The sequence below is a fragment of the Lepisosteus oculatus genome, unplaced genomic scaffold (assembly GCF_040954835.1).
Source record: "Lepisosteus oculatus isolate fLepOcu1 unplaced genomic scaffold, fLepOcu1.hap2 HAP2_SCAFFOLD_45, whole genome shotgun sequence".
NCBI lineage: Eukaryota > Metazoa > Chordata > Actinopteri > Semionotiformes > Lepisosteidae > Lepisosteus > Lepisosteus oculatus.
In genome coordinates this window covers 284,391-303,420 of record NW_027167988.1, presented here as the reverse complement: position 1 = coordinate 303,420, position 19,030 = coordinate 284,391, and the positions used below count along the sequence as shown (strand labels likewise).

The 19,030-nt window shown below is 44.9% G+C and overlaps 3 non-coding genes across 3 annotated transcripts; 1 reads left to right on the top strand and 2 right to left on the bottom strand.

The window, feature by feature from the left end:
* The first annotated feature begins 4,679 nt into the window (after positions 1-4,679).
* On the top strand, positions 4,680-4,761 carry trnas-gcu (transfer RNA serine (anticodon GCU)). Its single transcript has one exon. It is a non-coding gene; the product is annotated as a tRNA-Ser (tRNA).
* A 4,180-nt stretch (positions 4,762-8,941) lies between these two features.
* On the bottom strand, positions 8,942-9,012 carry trnag-gcc (transfer RNA glycine (anticodon GCC)). Its single transcript has one exon. It is a non-coding gene; the product is annotated as a tRNA-Gly (tRNA).
* A 2,200-nt stretch (positions 9,013-11,212) lies between these two features.
* trnag-gcc (transfer RNA glycine (anticodon GCC)) lies at positions 11,213-11,283 on the bottom strand. The gene has a single exon. It is a non-coding gene; the product is annotated as a tRNA-Gly (tRNA).
* Between the last annotated feature and the right edge of the window lie 7,747 nt (positions 11,284-19,030).

Below are 19,030 nucleotides of genomic sequence, written 5' to 3'. Positions count from 1 at the left end.
GAATCAGTCGCACAGAATAACTGAAGTTCAGCACAGCACCGCGGCTTCTATACGCGAATACCGGGTGTGCTGATAACTGCGTAAAGAAATCCCCCTGTTTTCTAGCGTTTAGTGTAACGTGTGCTGATTGGAAATCCATCTGCTCGGGTGTCTAGATTCCATACTGTATTTTGGAAAAAGAAAAAAAAAAGTAATACTCTTAAAGTTTCTCTGACGTAATGACAATGGCTGCTAAAATGTCTGAAGTGGAGTCGCTTATAAGTACTATTTCTAGCGACGACAATCCTGGTTACTGGAGTGGTATCGAAAAGTTGAACTTTGATGATATTGAGAAGCTGCAAGTAGATTTAGTAGCTAAGGTAGCGAACCAGCTTAACACAGGAGTGTCTGTGAACGCAGTTCTGGTCCTATCGAGTTTCACCTTAAATCTAGCTAAACAGCTGGAACTGTCTTTGTCCGAGCTGACAAAGTTTCAAAAGCTTCAGGGAACGCTAGAAAGATATAAGGTGGAGCGAGTCGAGTTGTTGGATATAATCAGAGAAAAGAGAGTGAAAAATGAGGAAAGTGAAGACTGACTCAGGGAAGTTTTGGGTAAATTAGATGACTTGTCTGCTAGAGAAACTGCGGCTGAGGTAGCTAGGAGAGACCTGGAAGGGAGCTCGAAAGAAAAAGAAAAAGAAATTGAGAGTTTAAATGAGCTCAGCCAGGAAAGGCAAAAGGAGTCAGATGCTGCCGTACTGGAAGCAAAATAGACTAGATCCCACTTGCATGCCAGCCCACCTAGCAGCCCGGAGCGCTCACCCAGCGCGCCGGGAGGAGGTTTCTCCCGGCCAGGGTCTGTGGTCGGATCGGCATGGGGGAGATCGCCGAGTCCTGCGCGAAACGCAAGGGCGAGTCAGTTCAGGCATAGACCCCCTGCTCCTGATCACGGCCGTCTCCCTGCCCGCGGAGAAACCGTAAAAATTAACCTCCACTCCCTGAGGCAGTTAGCCAAAGATGTAGAAAGGTTTGACCCGTCAGTGTCAGGGAATAATGTGGAGACCTACATCGATGAGCTGAGATATACTTTGCAGTTTATGCCCGAAGCGTCCGAACAGGAAAAGGCTATGTAAGTAAGGAAAACTACCAGCCGAGCGATCCACGAGTGGATGTCTAGACAAGGACCGGAAGTCTGTAATAGCTTTGAGGAGCTGTGTCAGGCAATGATCGGAGAATTTTCGGCTTTTATCGATCCCATAGCTGCCGTGGCTGCTGTGCACCATATTAAGCACGAAAAAGCTGAAGCCCCTCGCGACTATTATCAGAGGCTTAGGCGCACTTATTTTGCAGGGCGGAATGAAGAGGGTTGCGAAGAGAACGTGAATTTCAAAGGTTTATTCATTGCTAATCTGCATCCCTCAGTCAGGAAAATGATTGTGATGCACACACAGCGATGAAAATGGCTGACATTAGAAGGTTGGCTCAAAAAGCCTGGGGAGCTGAAGTCTCTGCTTCCTCAGAGCGAAAACCTGCTAAAACGGCCGTGTTCGCCACTAAAGCCAGCAGGGTTGACGACTCGCCTCAGCTCGAGGCAGCTGAGGTTCCTGAGCTCGCTAAGCCCCGGCACAAAATAGGCAGGCAGGACCGCACTAAGCGTCAGAGCCGCCGTGAGCGCTACGGGGAAGGCAAGGGCTCAGGCAGAGTCTATCATAAGACTGGACGAAGGGAGTCGACTGCAGCCCGCCTGGCCAGGCTTGAACAAGCCCTGCCTGAGAGATCAGGACAGGGTAAACCTTCCGCACCGAATGCCAGAAGTGTGAATGAGCTTAGGGGGACCACGCCCCTTCTCACTGGAGGAGGCGGGGATCCGTCCCAAGCCCCTCCCTCAGTCTATCTGATTGGGTGGGAGGGTTCCTGCCTGGAAGAAGGCTGTGACTCTGAGTTGGGCGCTGACCCCGCCCCTGAAGTCAAAGAAAAGGCAGGCTTCCAACAATTCTTAGGGAATCTCAGCCAGAAAGGCAAAGCAAGGCGTATTTATATCAAGGTTTTTCTTGAAAACGTCTTAGATAGAGAAGCACTGATTGACACTGGGGCTGAAATTAGTTTGATGTCAGCCGATCTACTCAGCGAGCTCAAACGAGTAGCGAAAGGAAAAGGCATCAGACTTAAGGTAGAACCGTGTAAGATAGATATTTCCAGCTATACCCAGGATCATGCCAGGATCACACACCGAGTGTGGGTGGCACTTAGGTTCGGGCCAATGAACATGGTGCATCCTGTTTACATCTCTAGGTTAAAAAGAGAGCCACTACTCATTGGCCAAGACCTGCTTGACAGGCTGGAGCCTCTGGTGGACTGCCAGCGTGGAAAATTGTGGGCTCAGGTCAAAAACCCTAAGCCTGTTGCACAGCAAAAAGGGGGATTCAGTGGTTATGCTGTGATCACACAGTGCCCACTGAACACTATAGCTGAGTTGGAGGTTCCTCCTGGTTCCTCTGGACGAGAATAAATGTCTCTTCTTGCTTTCCAAAACTACAGGGAAGTCCTGCCCAGGCCAGCACTCCCACGGTCTCCCAACTACAGGAGCAGTGCTCCGAGCAGCTGCTTGACCCGCCAGGTAAAGCACACCCCCTTTTCATCCCTGAAGAAGAGTGGATCTCCCTGTCCGGTAATGAATGGGAGTCCTTTCTGTGCACCCTGGTACCTCAGGGGGTCCAGGACTACCACCCCATGGTGGTGGGAGGGGGTCCAGGTGGCAGAAGTGCAGGTTGATGATGTAATTCTTAGCCTCAGCTCTGAGAAGTCCATAATCAGTGAAGGTCTGTTCGAGGACCTGTCGCGAAGCTGTCAGGTGACCCTGGTGACGCAGTCACAGGTTCTGTGGTGGGCACCCCCACCTCATAGGTCCATTTGGAGCAAAGGAAGCTGTGTAGCTTCCATCTCCATCGGAAAAAGGAAGTTTGCTCACTACTTCCAGGTAGCACCTCAGCTGACCCATTCGGTCTGCATTGGTGCAGACCTATTGGTTCGACTGGGCGCCCAGCTGGACACAGTAAACAGTGTGCTGTGGAAACGGGTGGACCCAGATGCCCACTCTCTAAGCGGTGACCCCGAGAACATTCGGTCAGGTCAGACGATTCCTCAGGCCTGCCAGGTAGTAAACGAATCGGACCTGATCGTTCCTGCGTCAACAGCAGGGTTTCCGGTACGCCTTGTCCTAAAGAAGGGACAGAGAATGGACGCTGAGATGGTTTTCTTCCAACCATCAGCTCAGTTTATCAGACTGAACCTAGCAGTCTGTTGTACCCCCAAACTGGAACGGAATGGCCGAGCCACCTGCCTGTTGGTGCAGAACATAGCAAAACAAGATGTCAAAATCCCTGCTCGCACTGACATGGGACTGGAATTGACAATAGTTTCTATGATTTCGAACTGGCCATCCCAGTACTGGGGCAGCTCCCTGGTCCCTTGGCTTCATAAAAGCGCCACTGTAATAAAGAAATTAAATCCAAAATCAAGAGGGCAGTTGCCTACTGAAATACAAGAAGTCATCAATTTTAACCTAGCAACACATTAAAGGCTGCATCTATACAAGTACGATTCTAGAAATGCTCACCAGATTACGTTTTAAGAAGGAACTGCGCTTCAGGTTCTGCCGAGATCTTAACTCGGATGGCAGGTTTCAGAGTCCGGAGTGCGGACTGATTGCGCACGGAGGGTCCATATACTGTGGATCCCTCAGTGATCTTCCGCGTGTTCAAACAGCCAGCGTGTGACTCCCCTGTCCCCGTGACCTCATTGCTCTGCTCTCTCCTCTGTGCAGCCGAGCCCGATTCACGGTAAAGTGAAAAAAAATATGCCCTCAACGTGAGATTTACTCTGGAGCGAGGATAGATGTTACCTTTTTATCATTGAACAGGATGTATGTGATGTGGCGACTAGGTTCAATTTTGTATCCTCTTTAAAAGATTAAGGACTGGGGTGAGCGTGATTTACCACCCTTTCAGCTAAGAACCCGACGTGCGCACCGTTTAAGCTGCATAGACTCGGTCGTTTAACTCTTCTCCATTAGCAGGGTTAAGGTTAAAGAAAAAAAACATTGCTGACTTCTTTTTTTTTGCCAGCTGCTAGCGCTGATTAGCAAGGTTTGTATTTCATGTTTTGCAAGTTGCATCCATTTTAAGAAAAACAAGTCGTGTTAAAGACAGGAAATGAATACTTGCATTTAATTAAGTCTAGCCGTAGGCGGTTATCCACTGGGATTCAGACCCAGGGCCTCCTGTTTACTAGACAGGCGCTTTAACCAACTAAGCCACAGCGCCCCGGGAGTGCTGTCCTTTTGCAGCCACTTGGACACACCACTCAGACACATCTGCATTCGGTGTGTGCTCCGCCTGCTCGCTGAGCAAGTTGCCACCTTTACATACAATAGCAACATCGACACCAAGAGAAAGGATGACAAATGGCTTTTATCTGGAACTTTTCATGTCCAAGGAGCTCAATGTGCTTTCTGTGTACAACAGGGCCACTGAACTCCACGCTGGCCACTGAACCACAGCAGTGGCTTGCTGGCTTGACATCTCCCAAGGAAAATGTTGAAATCGCATGTGGAACAGGAAAATGACCCTCGAGTACGAGGGAAAAAAAAGAAAAAGATCATCTGGAGCGCGCCAACCCAGTTGGGACAGCCCAGTTTTGTTAACGAGGTGGCCGAGTGGTTAAGGCTATGGATTGCTAATCCATTGTGCTTTGCACGCATGGGTTCAAATCCCATCCTCGTTGGTTTCCATGTCTGTTTCCATTCTGTTTTTGATCCCTATTGCTCAATGCACAGTGAAAGCATTGCATACATGTGTCTGACAATGAGAAATGGGCCCCTGAGACAGTCATTTGCCTGTTTCACAAATGATCGTATTTTACTAGAGATTCTGTTTGGGATTCAGATGTGCATTCGGACAGCAATCCCTTTCAAGAAATGATACGTTCTGGATGAGGTCAAAGGTGCATCATTTGGACACTTTGTGGGCTTGAAATACAAAGAAAATCATGTTCTATGGTACAAGATAAATACAAAACTTAAGCTTTTATTATAATTAGATTTGTTTATAAAGCATAAGCAATCATTTATTACATTAATATATGTAAAAATAACATTTTAGCATCATACGTTTAGTATATTTAGTCCCTAATGCTGAAAGAAATGATCATAGAACATGACTTCTAACCTTACCTGCGGTGTTTTTGATCCCTATTGCTCAATGCACAGTGAAAGCATTGCATACATGTGTCTGACAATGAGAAATGGGCCCCTGAGACAGTCATTTGCCTGTTTCACAAATGATCGTATTTTACTAGAGATTCTGTTTGGGATTCAGATGTGCATTCGGACAGCAATCCCTTTCAAGAAATGATACGTTCTGGATGAGGTCAAAGGTGCTGGAACACTGTATTTAGGATGTGTTTGCAGTTATTCTGTGTTTCTAGCTTCAACCCAGTGATATATATATATATGCTCACTGCTTTTTTGGTACATGCCCAGGGCAATAATCATTATGAGGATTTATTTCCATATGTGCTAGAGGTAGTGTTGTGAAATTCTTCAACACACTGGATCGCAGGTTTAAACCTGCACTCTTACTCCTTAAATACCAACAAATGCAGATATGTAGCAATCATATTGTAGCTGACACTCATTTGCCTGTTTCACAAATGATCATATTTTACTAGAGATTCTGTTTGGGATACGGATGTGCATTCTGACAACAATCTCTTTCAAAAAATGATTTTACCTTATCGCAGCTTTGCCCCTCTTGCCTCTTTGGAAAATATCTCCATCTTGTGGTCGTTGTTGGTAATGTCTAGACAATATCTCCATCTTGTGGTCGTTGTTGGTAATGTCTAGACAATATCTCCATCATGTGGTCGTTGTTGGTAATGTCTTCTTATGCCCTTTTTTTATTTCAATTCTTTATTAGTTGATTCTAGAATCTCTACAATAGAGCTGAAAATATCAGTTTTGTAGCAGACAATATGACATTAGTTATAGTCCAATTAAGACTTTATTACCCTGTTTGTAACATAACAAATTAAAATTGATTAAAACTAAGTTTGGAACACCAGGGAACATAAAAAATGATTTTTAGGAAAACCATGAGGTTCTCTGTGTCCGATGCCTGCAAGGGGAGAAAGCTAGAATCCTTTGCTTTTTCAAAATTTGAAAATAAACATCATATAACAACAGCTTTCATTCCTAGGAGTGAAAAATAACCATTTTTGAAGACATATTAGTTTCTAAAACACTACAATAAAGTTAAAAACATCCGTTTTATATTACTTTTAGTATTTTTAGTGAAATTAGTCATTTATTGCACTATTTTTAATATAATCTCTAATTAAAAGTGAATAGAATTAAGTTTGGAGCAACAAGGAACACAAAAAAAAAGATTTTAAGGAAAAAAATGATGTCTTCTGTGCCAGGTGCCTGCAAGGGGAGAAAGCTAGAATCCTACCCAGGCTCCTGGAGCTCTGTCCTGGCTAAAGGAGGGTGAATCCATCCCCTTCAAAGCTCCATGAAAAAATGATCATTTAAAATTTGAAAAAAAAAACATCATATAACAACAGTTTTCATTCATAGGAGTGAAAAACAACCATTTTTGAAGACATATTAGTTTCTAAAACACTACAATAAAGTTGAAAACATCCGTTTTATATTACATTAATTTTTGTGAAATTAGTCATTTATTGCACTATTTTTAATAAAATCTCTAATTAAAAGTGATTAAAATTAAGTTTGGAACAACAAGGAACACAAAAAAAAAGATTTTAAGGAAAAAAATATTGTCTTCTGTGCCAGGTGCCTGCAAGGGGAGAAAGCTAGAATCCTACGCAGGCTCCTGGAGCTCTGTCCTGGCTAAGGGAGGGTGAATCCATCCCCTTCAAAGCTCCATGAAAAAATGATATTTTTAAATTTGAAAAAAAAACATTATAGAACAACATCTCTTGGTCAACAGAGTGCAAAAATCCAACTTTGAAGAAAATCCATTGACTGATCCCCGAATCCTGACGTTTCTTTGCATGATATCGGGCTTGCAACCACTTTCTAGAAAATTATGAAAAATGCCAAAAATGAAAAAAAAGTTATCAATTCTAGAGCCTAAGAGGAAAACAAGACAAATGTATATCTCCAAATAATTTTATGTGCTTCAGAAGAGCCCAGGAAAGTTTTTTGCATACATGAAACCACGCCCGTTTGCACGTAAGCAGACATGGTTGCACACACGACTGCATGAAAGCACGCGTGCATGCGAAGTCATCCTGTTGAGCATTTGAAAAGCCGCACCACGCCGCACTTGAAATAGCTCTTACCTTAGTGGTAGACGCAGGAATCGCCTTTTTATTTACGCTCTTACCAACGCGATGGAAAGCAAAACAAAGCAAAGCAGAGCAAAACAAAACGAACAAACGAAAACCCTCACGTCCCGCACTTGCATATAACGCCGTTACGTGCCCAAGCGGTATTGTACGTCATCCTAGCACTGCACCCCGGGGCGTACGGTATATGGGAACGAGCACACGCCATGAATCGTCTCGAATCAGTCTCTACAGCTGTAAGGTGCCTTGAAGCGTGCACCCCCAACATTCTTCTTTGCGCATCTGTGAAAGGTAAACTCTTGAGCAAACTCTGAACCAGCTCTAAGGAAACTAATCCGATTAGACGTTACTTTGACTCATCTTTTTACTCTCAGTGCTGGTTTGCTCAAACTCCAGCTAGGGTTAGTGTTAGCATTCCCACGCTACTTAGACACTTTGTTTACGCTCAGTGCTGGATTTTGGGAACTTCAGGACGAGTGGGAATTTTCTCCTATCTGTCAATTCTGTTTTGTTTTGGAAACTCTTGGCTGCCTATATTGTACAGTGCAGCGTGAAGGAAACATTTTCCAAAACTGTGTCAACTCAAAAGTTGTAAGAAAACCTCTCCAGCTGCTTTAACTCTCTTCATTTTTGTCATTTAATGTGACACTCGATGTATAACTGGAGCCTCACATATGCAAATGGTGAGGCTCCAGTTCGACACCACTTTACAGTATATGACAAAAGCATGGCAGACTGTGCCGGACCGGCAGATAACTTCCGCTTATTTTTACCATATTAAACATTGGAAATCCAACCACTTTCATTTGTGACACTTGATTTTGGCTCCACCTAAGACACTCTTAAATCTTCAAACACTTTTCTCTTCTCCCGCAACACTCTTGTCTGTCGGCACTATGTGGCAGTGTTGCATGACAACCCATCTCACCACGGAAAGGAACCTAACAGCTTTGGTAAGAAAGGAGAAAAGGACCTGGCCCGTACGATTAGGCGTTATTAGCACCACGCTCTAACCAACTGAGCTAACCGGCCTCACGACAGTGCTCCTCTCTGTGCTGCAAAAAATCAAACTCAGGGAATTTCTTTTGCCCTCCTTTGAATAGAAAGCCGTGTAATTCAGTGTACGGGCTTTCTCGTGCAGTTTCATGGTTCTTGTAACCCAAATCCTACACTGGCCTGAAGTGCCCCCCCATTTCACAGCATTTTTCAGCTGATTTAAAATGTACCTAAAGGAGAAGCATTATTGAAGACCATCAATTACCAAGAGCTTTTGTCAAAGGTTTTGGTGGTCATTTTTAATGACCACAGAGCGCTGTGACCTCGGTTTTACGTCTCATCCAAAAGACAGCGCCCTTTTACAACACAGCATCTCCGTCACTATACTGGGGCATTGGGACCCGCACAGACCTCAGGGTGAGCGCCCCACCGCCGGCACCATTAACACCGCTTCCAGCTGGAAGCTTTGTTTTACCCTGTAGCTCACCCTCATCCGGGTACTGACCTGGCTCACACCTGCTTAGCTTCAGTGGGTTTTTTGAGTTGCGAGTTGCAAGGGGATGCAAGTGATGGAGCCGCTCGCTGCAAAAGCCACTGCATTGGCCGGGAATCGAACCCGAGCCTCCCGCGTGGCAGGCGAGAATTCTACCACTGAACCACCAATGCTCAGTGCCTGGGTCTTCAAAAAAGACGCTTTTTTGGTGCTCTGTGCAAAACGCGTCGACATCTGCTTCCAGCTGCAAAATGCCATTCGCGGACGCTGAAGAACTTATTTCCAAGGCAGCGGGTACAAGCGATTGGGCGTTTTAAAACCACCAGGAACAGCAAAGAGGCGCGCTTCTTTGCTTGCGCCGAAACACACCGACTGGAGGCGGATAACGTAGTCGGCAGGATTACGAACCTGCGCGGGGAGACCCCAATGGATTTCTAGTCCATCGCCTTAACCACTCGGCCACGACTACAGCAAGCCCCACTGCCGCTGCGTTCTTGCTACAATCTTACCTGGATCGCGAGGCGCCGGCGGAAGCCTATTTCAAAGTCGTTCTCCGTTTCAAAAAAACATTTCCAAAATACAAGCCTTGCAGACAGACACGCCTCAGAGGACTTAAGGGTGGTTTCATGTCGGAATGATAAAGTCTCCCCGTCCGGACATGAAAATGCCACTTTGTTACACACAAAAAAAGAATCAACAACAGAGAAATGCCCACAAGCATTTGAAAAGCCGCACCACGTCGCACTTGAAATAGCTCTTACATTAGTGGTAGACGCAGGAATCGCCTTTTTATTTACGCTCTTACCAACGCGATGGAAAGCAAAACAAAGCAAAGCAGAGCAAAACAAAACGAACAAACGAAAACCTTGCGTATAACGCCGTTACGTGCCCAAGCGGAATTGTACATCATCCTAGCACTGCACCCCGGGGCGTACGGTATATGGGAACGAGCACACGCCACGAATCGTCTCGAATCACTCCCTACAGCTGTAAGGCGCCTTGAAGCGTGCACCCCCAACATTCTTCTTTGCGCATGTGTGAAAGGTAAACTCTTGAGCAGACTCTGAACCAGCTCTAAGGAAACTAATCCGATTAGACGTTACTTTGACTCATCTTTTTACGCTCAGTGCTGGATTGCTCAAACTCCAGCTAGGGTTAGGGTTAGCTTTCCCACGCTACTTAGACACTTTGTTTACGCTCAGTGCTGGATTTTGGGAACTTCAGGATGAGTGGGAATTTTCTCCTATCTGTCAATTCTGTTTTGTTTTGGAGACTCTTGGCTGCCTATGTTGCACAGTGCAGCGTGAAGGAAACATTTTCCAAAACTGTGTCAGCTCAAAAGTTGTAAGAAAACCTCTCCAGCTGCTTTAACTCTCTTCATTTTTGTCATTTAATGTGACACTCGATGTATAACTGGAGCCTCACATATGCAAATGGTGAGGCTCCAGTTCGACACCCAGTTCGACACCACTTTACAGTATATGACAAAAGCATGGCAGACTGTGCCGGACCGGCAGATAACTTCCGCTTATTTTTACCATATTAAACATTGGAAATCCTCCCACTTGTATTTGTGACACTTGATTTTGGCTCCACCTAAGACACTCTTAAATCTTCAAACACTTTTCTCTTCTCCCGCAACACTCTTGTCTGTCGGCACTACGTGGCAGCGTTGCATGACAACCCCTCTCACCACGGAAAGGAACCTAACAGCTTTGGTAAGAGAGGAGAAAAGGACCTGGCCAGTATGGGGCTCGAACCCGTGACCTTGGCATTATTAGCACCACGCTCGAACCAACTGAGCTAACCGGCCTCACAACAGTGCTCCTCTCTGTGCTGCAAAAAATCGAACTCAGGGAATTTCTTTTGTCCTCCTTTGAATAGAAAGCCGTGTAATTCAGTGTTTGGGCTTTCTCGTGCAGTTTTTATGGTTCTTGTAACCCAAATCCTACACTGGCCTGAAGTGCCCCCCCATTTCACAGCATTTTTCAGCTGATTTAAAATGTACCTAAAGGAGAAGCATTATTGAAGACCATCAATTACCAAGAGCTTTTGTCAAAGGTTTTGGTGGTCATTTTGAATGACCACAGAGCGCTGTGACCTCGGTTTTACATCTCATCCAAAAGACAGCGCCCTTTTACAACACAGCATCTCCGTCACTATACTGGGGCATTGGGACCCGCACAGACCTCAGGGTGAGCGCCCCACCGCCGGCACCATTAACACCGCTTCCAGCTGGAAGCTTTGTTTTTCCCTGTAGCTCACCCTCATCCGGGTACTGACCTGGCTCACACCTGCTTAGCTTCAGTGGGTTTTTTGAGTTGCGAGTTGCAAGGGGATGCAAGTGATGGAGCCGCTCGCTGCAAAAGCCACTGCATTGGCCGGGAATCGAACCCGAGCCTCCCGCGTGGCAGGCGAGAATTCTACCACTGAACCACCAATGCTCAGTGCCTGGGTCTTCAAAAAAGACGCTTTTTTGGTGCTCTGTGCAAAACGCGTCGACATCTGCTTCCAGCTGCAAAATGCCATTCGCGGACGCTGAAGAACTTATTTCCAAGGCAGCGGGTACAAGCGATTGGGCGTTTTAAAACCACCAGGAACAGCAAAGAGGCGCGCTTCTTTGCTTGCGCCGAAACACACCGACTGGAGGCGGATAACGTAGTCGGCAGGATTACGAACCTGCGCGGGGAGACCCCAATGGATTTCTAGTCCATCGCCTTAACCACTCGGCCACGACTACAGCAAGCCCCACTGCCGCTGCGTTCTTGCTACAATCTTACCTGGATCGCGAGGCGCCGGCGGAAGCCTATTTCAAAGTCGTTCTCCGTTTCAAAAAAACATTTCCAAAATACAAGCCTTGCAGACAGACACGCCTCAGAGGACTTAAGGGTGGCTTCATGTCGGAATGATAAAGTCTCCCCGTCCGGACATGAAAATGCCACTTTGTTACACACAAAAAAAGAATCAACAACAGAGAAATGCCCACAAGCATTTGAAAAGCCGCACCACGTCGCACTTGAAATAGCTCTTACATTAGTGGTAGACGCAGGAATCGCCTTTTTATTTACGCTCTTACCAACGCGATGGAAAGCAAAACAAAGCAAAGCAGAGCAAAACAAAACGAACAAACGAAAACCTTGCGTATAACGCCGTTACGTGCCCAAGCGGAATTGTACATCATCCTAGCACTGCACCCCGGGGCGTACGGTATATGGGAACGAGCACACGCCACGAATCGTCTCGAATCACTCCCTACAGCTGTAAGGCGCCTTGAAGCGTGCACCCCCAACATTCTTCTTTGCGCATGTGTGAAAGGTAAACTCTTGAGCAAACTCTGAACCAGCTCTAAGGAAACTAATCCGATTAAACGTTACTTTGACTCATCCTTTAAGGGACCCTTGTTAATTGGAGAAATCAATGATTTCTAATGAATTCTGTATGCGTTAAAAGTCAGCTATACACAGTATAGCTGCTCATGATGTTTCCCGAGCCGAAACACAGTGCGTTTTTCCAAGCCATCTGACAAAGCCCGCCCACTGAAAACTGCAGCAGATCGTGTAAAGACGTTCAACTTTGTAACTAATGCACGCACAGGAAGCAGAATAAATTCCTCTTTTCAAACTGTCAAAGGTTTGCTTTGCGAACCCTGCAGGACATCGCACAATCTCTTTTGAACGGGGACAAACGATTTCTTATGGGGCGCAGTAAGTACAGACGTTTAAAAAGCTCCACTCATGCCGACGATGCAGCATGAAGGAGCGCAACCTAACGTTTGACAGACAAAAGCCGGGCGCCGCTACGAGCAATATGAAATCAAACTGACAGCACATTGCGTTTCCCGCTGACTCAAAAGTGATCTCGACAGACGCTGTTCTCTGCATAAAGCCGAAAGAGCTAAAGAGCGTTTCTGTTGAGACGTAACAAGTTCGTTTCTTTCTACCATGATGTCACCACGACAAAATCTGTCTTTAAACACCTTGCTCTCGCTTTCGCTTTCGCCGATTGTATTGCAAGCCCGCGGAAGCTGGTGTAGTGTGCTCTCACGAGGCACCAGTTCTGTAGAGTTTGGGCATTTACGGGGACAATTATTAATTGTAGCCAAAAATTATTTTTGTGTAAGTCACAAAAATAATTATTTTAATGGCTTTAGAATCCAACTATGCGATATAACTCAAACAACGCACACACACAGGTACTAATATACGAGGATACATTTATTAATACATAGAATATGCATGTAAACCTAACAGATCTTATCGAGAGGGTTATCAGAATACAAAAGGTATATATTCATTCAGTTACAAAGAGTTACATATATCAAGAGGACATACGTTCAGTATATCATTCATCTAGACCGTTTCATAATTGAACTTGATTACAACTTCTACATTAGATACTCAAAACAAGTACATAACTCTTAGGAATTAAACTGATATCAACTGGTTGGGATAACAATGGAATTCTCGAGCTGTAATGCAGTGAAGTTGAATACTCATCCAATCTCTCGGGATTCAGATCTCCTGTGGGCACAAAGGAACAGTTGCAGGCTGTTGCTGTCCAATCCGCACTCTCTGGCTAGGTGCCAGGCTGTGCTGTGCTGCTTGCGACGGTGCGCTGCTGATGCTCACTGACCGGCTAGTTAGTGTTGGCTTTAACTAGCAAAGTTTGTGCACAGGAGAAAAGATGACTGTGGGTCCCAGCAGGTCAGGAAGAGGACCGATTCGTTCCTGATGAAGCGCTTGTTCTGAATAGTGATTCAGCTGTCCACAGTTCTGACCTGTTCATGAGGTTTGCTGCTGATGCTAACCTCGGGTGGATCCTCTGGTTACTCGTGGCAACCTCCGCTCTCGACTTTTAGAACAGAGGAAAGTACTGGCACTCAGACGCACTGGCCGTTCCGTGGTTGTCCGGGCTGAGTCTCAGGATGGTCAAGAGGCGCGCTGTGAGAATGTCCTGCCCTTGGGAGCCTTCTGCTCCTGGGCCGTCCTGCCATGGATTTGTCTTGCACCCCTGGAATTCTCCTTAGAATTCTCCTACTGGAATAGTCCTACTAGTTCTCCTTCTCCAGGCTCTCTGTTGCCTGTTTTTACCTGGAGGAACTTCAGCTTGTCATTGGCTGAAAGTTTAATGGGCATCAGAGTCCCACATGGGTTACATGGCCCTACCAATCCCTGACTGGTTGATCAAGGTGAGATATGAGTCACTTACTCCTGACACCTAGGAATGCAATCCAGATGTCCATCTGGCACTCCCTAGACAGATAGGCGCCAATGGATGACCATTGATCATGATAGCCAGGCTCAGCTAAGTGCATCCCCATTTGGGAGCTGTCCCTTATCAAAAGAAAACATCTTTAAATCAGCCTGCATGAATAGTTTCTCTGTGGTGCAGCCACAGAGATGAAGAGAGAGATGGGGCCTCATTTGGGAAAGCACAGCAACACTTAATTCTGTCTTATTAACAAGCATTGCCTCTACATATCCCCCCTTTTTGAAGGTCACGAGGTCCTGAGGCGTTGTTGCCTTCAAAACAAAACAGAGTTAAGTGATGTCCCTTGTCATTAGAACATTAACCTTAAATGTCCACATTACTCCTCGAGAATTCATACCGGAACCAGCATTGGGAACAAACAGGATGAATAACATCTGGAGTATGTATAAACAAGGTAGGAGACATCATCTCAGTCTAGGCATTACAAATCAGGAAGTTCACTGTCAGTATCTGATACCTCTGTAGGCAGATATTTGGGGAAGAGGTAACTTCCTTTCTTTTGAAATGCTACCTTTGACTCATTCGTGCTACCCGGAGTACATCTTGATGTAAGAGTACAGCATTCAGAGTACATTGTCAGTCATGATCCAGCTTCCCAGCACCAGTGTTACAATAACACCGGTTCCTGTTCCCAGCCCCCCTGATGAACCATGACACCTGTGTTGGGCACCTGCCAGGGTGGTTTGGAGGTTTGTTCCATTAAAGCAAACTAACTACCTGTACATCTTCAGGGCTTACTGTTTCTTGGATTTCTATCCAATTCAATAGTGTGGCACCTGAAGGCATCCACGACCTCAAGTTTGGTCTTATGTTGTCTGGTTGCAGACCGTACAGTGTTAAGTTACCATGCTGTACTATGGCCTCCTTGGGAACTTGCAGGAAACTGTTGGTTAGGTAGCTGCATTGTGGTAGCTGTATCATGCCTGTCACAAGTTATAGTGACAGTTAAATGTGGTGTGCTGACCAGCCATTTACTTCCCATCTGCTCTTCATGGGGTTCATTAACCTCCCTCTGCTCGTTAGTAGCTTTACACCCTTCATTGGTGGATCAGTTAGACACAGCCAATGGATAGCTTTGGTAGCCATACCCATCTCAAGATTTGGAACCGAATTCAATCTTGGATTGCCTTCTGGGTGAGCTATGAGCAATGGGTTTAATGTCACATACTCCTCTACTGAGAAGAGTGAAATCAAGTGGGTTAGGATTTGTGCTATGGCTAGACTGGCTACAGTGGCACTAAGCTCCCTTAACAGGTCTTGTGTCAACATTCTGGCCTGTTGCACACAAGCATAAACCCACTGTATAACACCAACAATCATGTCCACTAGGTGGGGGATAAGATTCAACCCTGTTGCATAGGAAGTTGCCTGTAGGGTTTTCCCTAAGCTTTCCAACTTTTGCTGCTGTTGATACAGTCTGTCACTACCCTCTGGCACCTCTGACACCTGCCTTCTTGGGGCAGTCAGGGTGAGAGTGCCAGTAGCACACAAACCTACCAGAAATAGCAAACACACAACAGTGGCGGCAGCAATCAGTCCTCCCAAAAGTCTTTTCGGGTGGCTGATCCCAGTCATCTCCTTCTGAGTGACTGTCCCCTTTCTAAGCTGGCGCAGCATGTACATGGTCTCTTTCTCAGTATGCCATGTGGCATCTTGGGCACCAACATCCTGGAAATCTGAGGAGATCTGACGCAGCTGCTGATGCTGCTCCTCCATTTCCAGGACATCTGCTTTTTCGATTTGTTCATGCCTGTGCTCTAGGAACCCTGCAGGGGGTGGTGCAGCGGTGGAGCATGCCTGACCCTTGGCTTAGTGGTTATCTGGAGCACCTGAGGGATCTGGGATTGTTACTCCATTCTCACTGTTCAGGTCCACCCTGCACACTTCCTGATTGAGGAATCCCTCTATCGGCATGTTTACAATCGTTCGCTGGACGTGGGTGTAGGACACCTGCTCGCTCCCCCCTTCCCTCTCTAGGGGTTCAGGGAGCTGCCCCAGCACTGGGATAGCTAGTTCACTGTCTTCGAACTCACCATCACCCACCAGGCCCATGTCAGTGCAGGCGGGGATTCTGACACCCCCCTTTTCCATGTTCTGCACTAACAGTCGGGTGGCTTGCCCATCCAGCTCCAGTCTGGCTGAACCACTGTTGGTCAGACTCAGACTGACAAACTGAGCTGGTGGCTGTAAGAAAACCGGCTTGGCTTTCATTCCCTGTCCCTTCTGGGGGACTGGGTGTATTGGCAACCCTGCCGTTGAGGCAGGAACAATCAGGTCAATCTCACTCAATACCTGGTAGTTGTGAGAAATAATGTTACCTGACTGCAGGTTCCCTGGGTCACAGCAGAGGGAATCTCTGTGAATCTCTCTCAAATTCCTCAAATTATCATATTCCCGCCCCTTATGCAAAACCAAATCCTCCTCCCATCCCAGTTTATCCTCGTTATTATAAACAAAATCCACCTAAATTTTCAACATAAAGCATTACACAAAATCAATACCTCAAATTTTCAACATAAAGCATTACACAAAATCAATACCTCAACACGCCATACTCAACAACGATAATTCACCAACAGCCAGAACATGTAACTCCACATTCTCAAATAGACCTCATTTCTATAGCCCCACCCCTTATGCAAAACCAACATCCCTCCCCTGTTCTCTCTATCCGCTGGCGTTTGTAATCGTTTTTATTTTCAAATAAATTTTAGCAAAGTCATGTATTTTAAAAATATTAAGATTTCTATATTTATGTCTTTATTTTGTGGTTTCATTAGTAACAAAGGCTAAACTTTCTTGGAAAAATGTATTTTATGTAAACCATGTTTGCTATTAATTCATTTATGGCTAGAATATGTTCATAGTCTTCCAATGAAAGGAGGGTTCCTTTCGCCATAGTCAGGTTGACATTAGAAGCTGGCCACGCCCGGACTGTTACACCAAAGCATTAGCATGTTAAAGCGATTTCATTGAGGAGTCTAGCTTTCTTAACTAGTAAGTACTGTACTTCCTTGGTTTTTGAGGGGGGGAGGTGTCTTTTGCTGGAAATCTCGCCCCCTTCTACTTTGAAAATACTTGTGAAACCGGTTTAATTCGCCACAGCCAGAACTCCCGCAGAGAGGGGGGTTGTATGCAGCGTATCGGTATACAGTAGATGGGAAAGCCAGAGCCGACCGCTACGCCGCCCACGTGTTATGCTCTTCGTTTATGTCTAAACCGGAACACATCATTATATCTCATTTTGTAGTTCTTAAAAAAAAAATCGTTTGCCCAGTCAAACAGTATTGTTGTTATTGTTTTTAACCTGTAAAGTGCTTTGAGGAGCCACCTTTAAAGGCGCCATATACAATAAAGTTCATTATTATTACTATTGTTAATTTGCTGGACAGAGAGGTGAACATTATTACACAGAAGACAAAGATAGCGATTTACGTTGCATTGTGCATTGTGCTGCTGTAATACAGTTTTAAATAATTAAAAGTCTAAACAGTATCAGCTTTATTTATGGGTTTTAAATAACGGCGATTTAAACGCGATTTAAATCAATATAAATGTTTATATTGTAACGCATAGGTGACTATTCATTGTTTTTAAAATGACTTAAATTCGATCATGTTGTGATTAGAAATATACATTTGTTTGGTGCGAGTGAAGTTTTATTTAATCTCTGAGCCATATTGATTCTTATGGAAGCCAATTTCCGCCAGGGAGTAAAAAAAAAAAACACACTATGGTATTCTCTCCGATGCAGTGCAGTTAAAAACATATCTCTGATGCTGTTCCTAAATGAATATCGTTTATGACCATCAGACGCTTTATGCTCCTTTTCTTTTTAACAGTAGATTGAACAGGGAGAGGCATTTCATGATGTACTTTTAACTGATGAAACAACAGTGTCTCTGGAACAGTTTTCAACCACGTTGTTTTATAAAAAGGGGAGATATGTGAACAAGCAAAACCCAAAACAAACATGTACACCATACGTACGCGTACGCGTACGCGTACGCGTTACTGAAGCTAAAAGTTTAGCCTTTTCACTAATGTAACCACTAAATAAAGACATATAGAAATCCCTACATTACAGACTGTATATGGCTAGTATTGGTAGTTTAAAGAAAAAATACAGACCAGTATTCCACTTTCTCCCTAAACATTCTGACCATGTTACTCTTTACTGTTACTGACCATATTAAGTTTAAGTGCCTGTGGGCACTTTTCCTGTCCGTGGGAGGTGGACCGTCTTTCATTAGAAGGTTAGTCTGTTCTACTCTGAGAATGTAGCGGGGGTGGAAAGTGCCCGCGGTCATTTAATTAGTATTAAAATTCGCACTGATTCCCTTGCGAAGATACGGACATAGGAATATTTGTGTGTGGTCAAAAAAATGGCATAAAAACAACAAAGTGAAGGCTGTGAAAACATTCACAATGTACTTTATACACAAAGCAAGTGTTCTCATAACTTTAGGAGGTTTCGTGAAAATGCTACAGGCGTGCCAAAATCGTTTTTTTTAAATTCAAGGTGACTTTACCGCTGTTTTCATTTTCAGATTGTGAATCAAAAAAGGCATTTAATTAAACGCACGATTGCGATTTTAATCAATTACTGTATTGATTGAAAGATACATTCTGTACAGATACAGTACAGTCACATTCTCCTGTCGTCCAGTGGTGTAAAACGAATTAGCAGGTGCTTGAGATAACATCCCACTGAGTGGAATGTTCTCATTTGTTCTCAAGTGTAAAAAGAGGTGATAATTCTTAATAATTCCGTGTCGCATTAACTAACCTCTTCAGTTTATTCCGCCAGACAGTACATTATTATAATTATATCATTATTAAGTTGTTTAGATACGCAATTCCATATTATATTCCCTGTTAATCAAATTCTAAAAGTATGCATTTGTTAGATAACAAGCG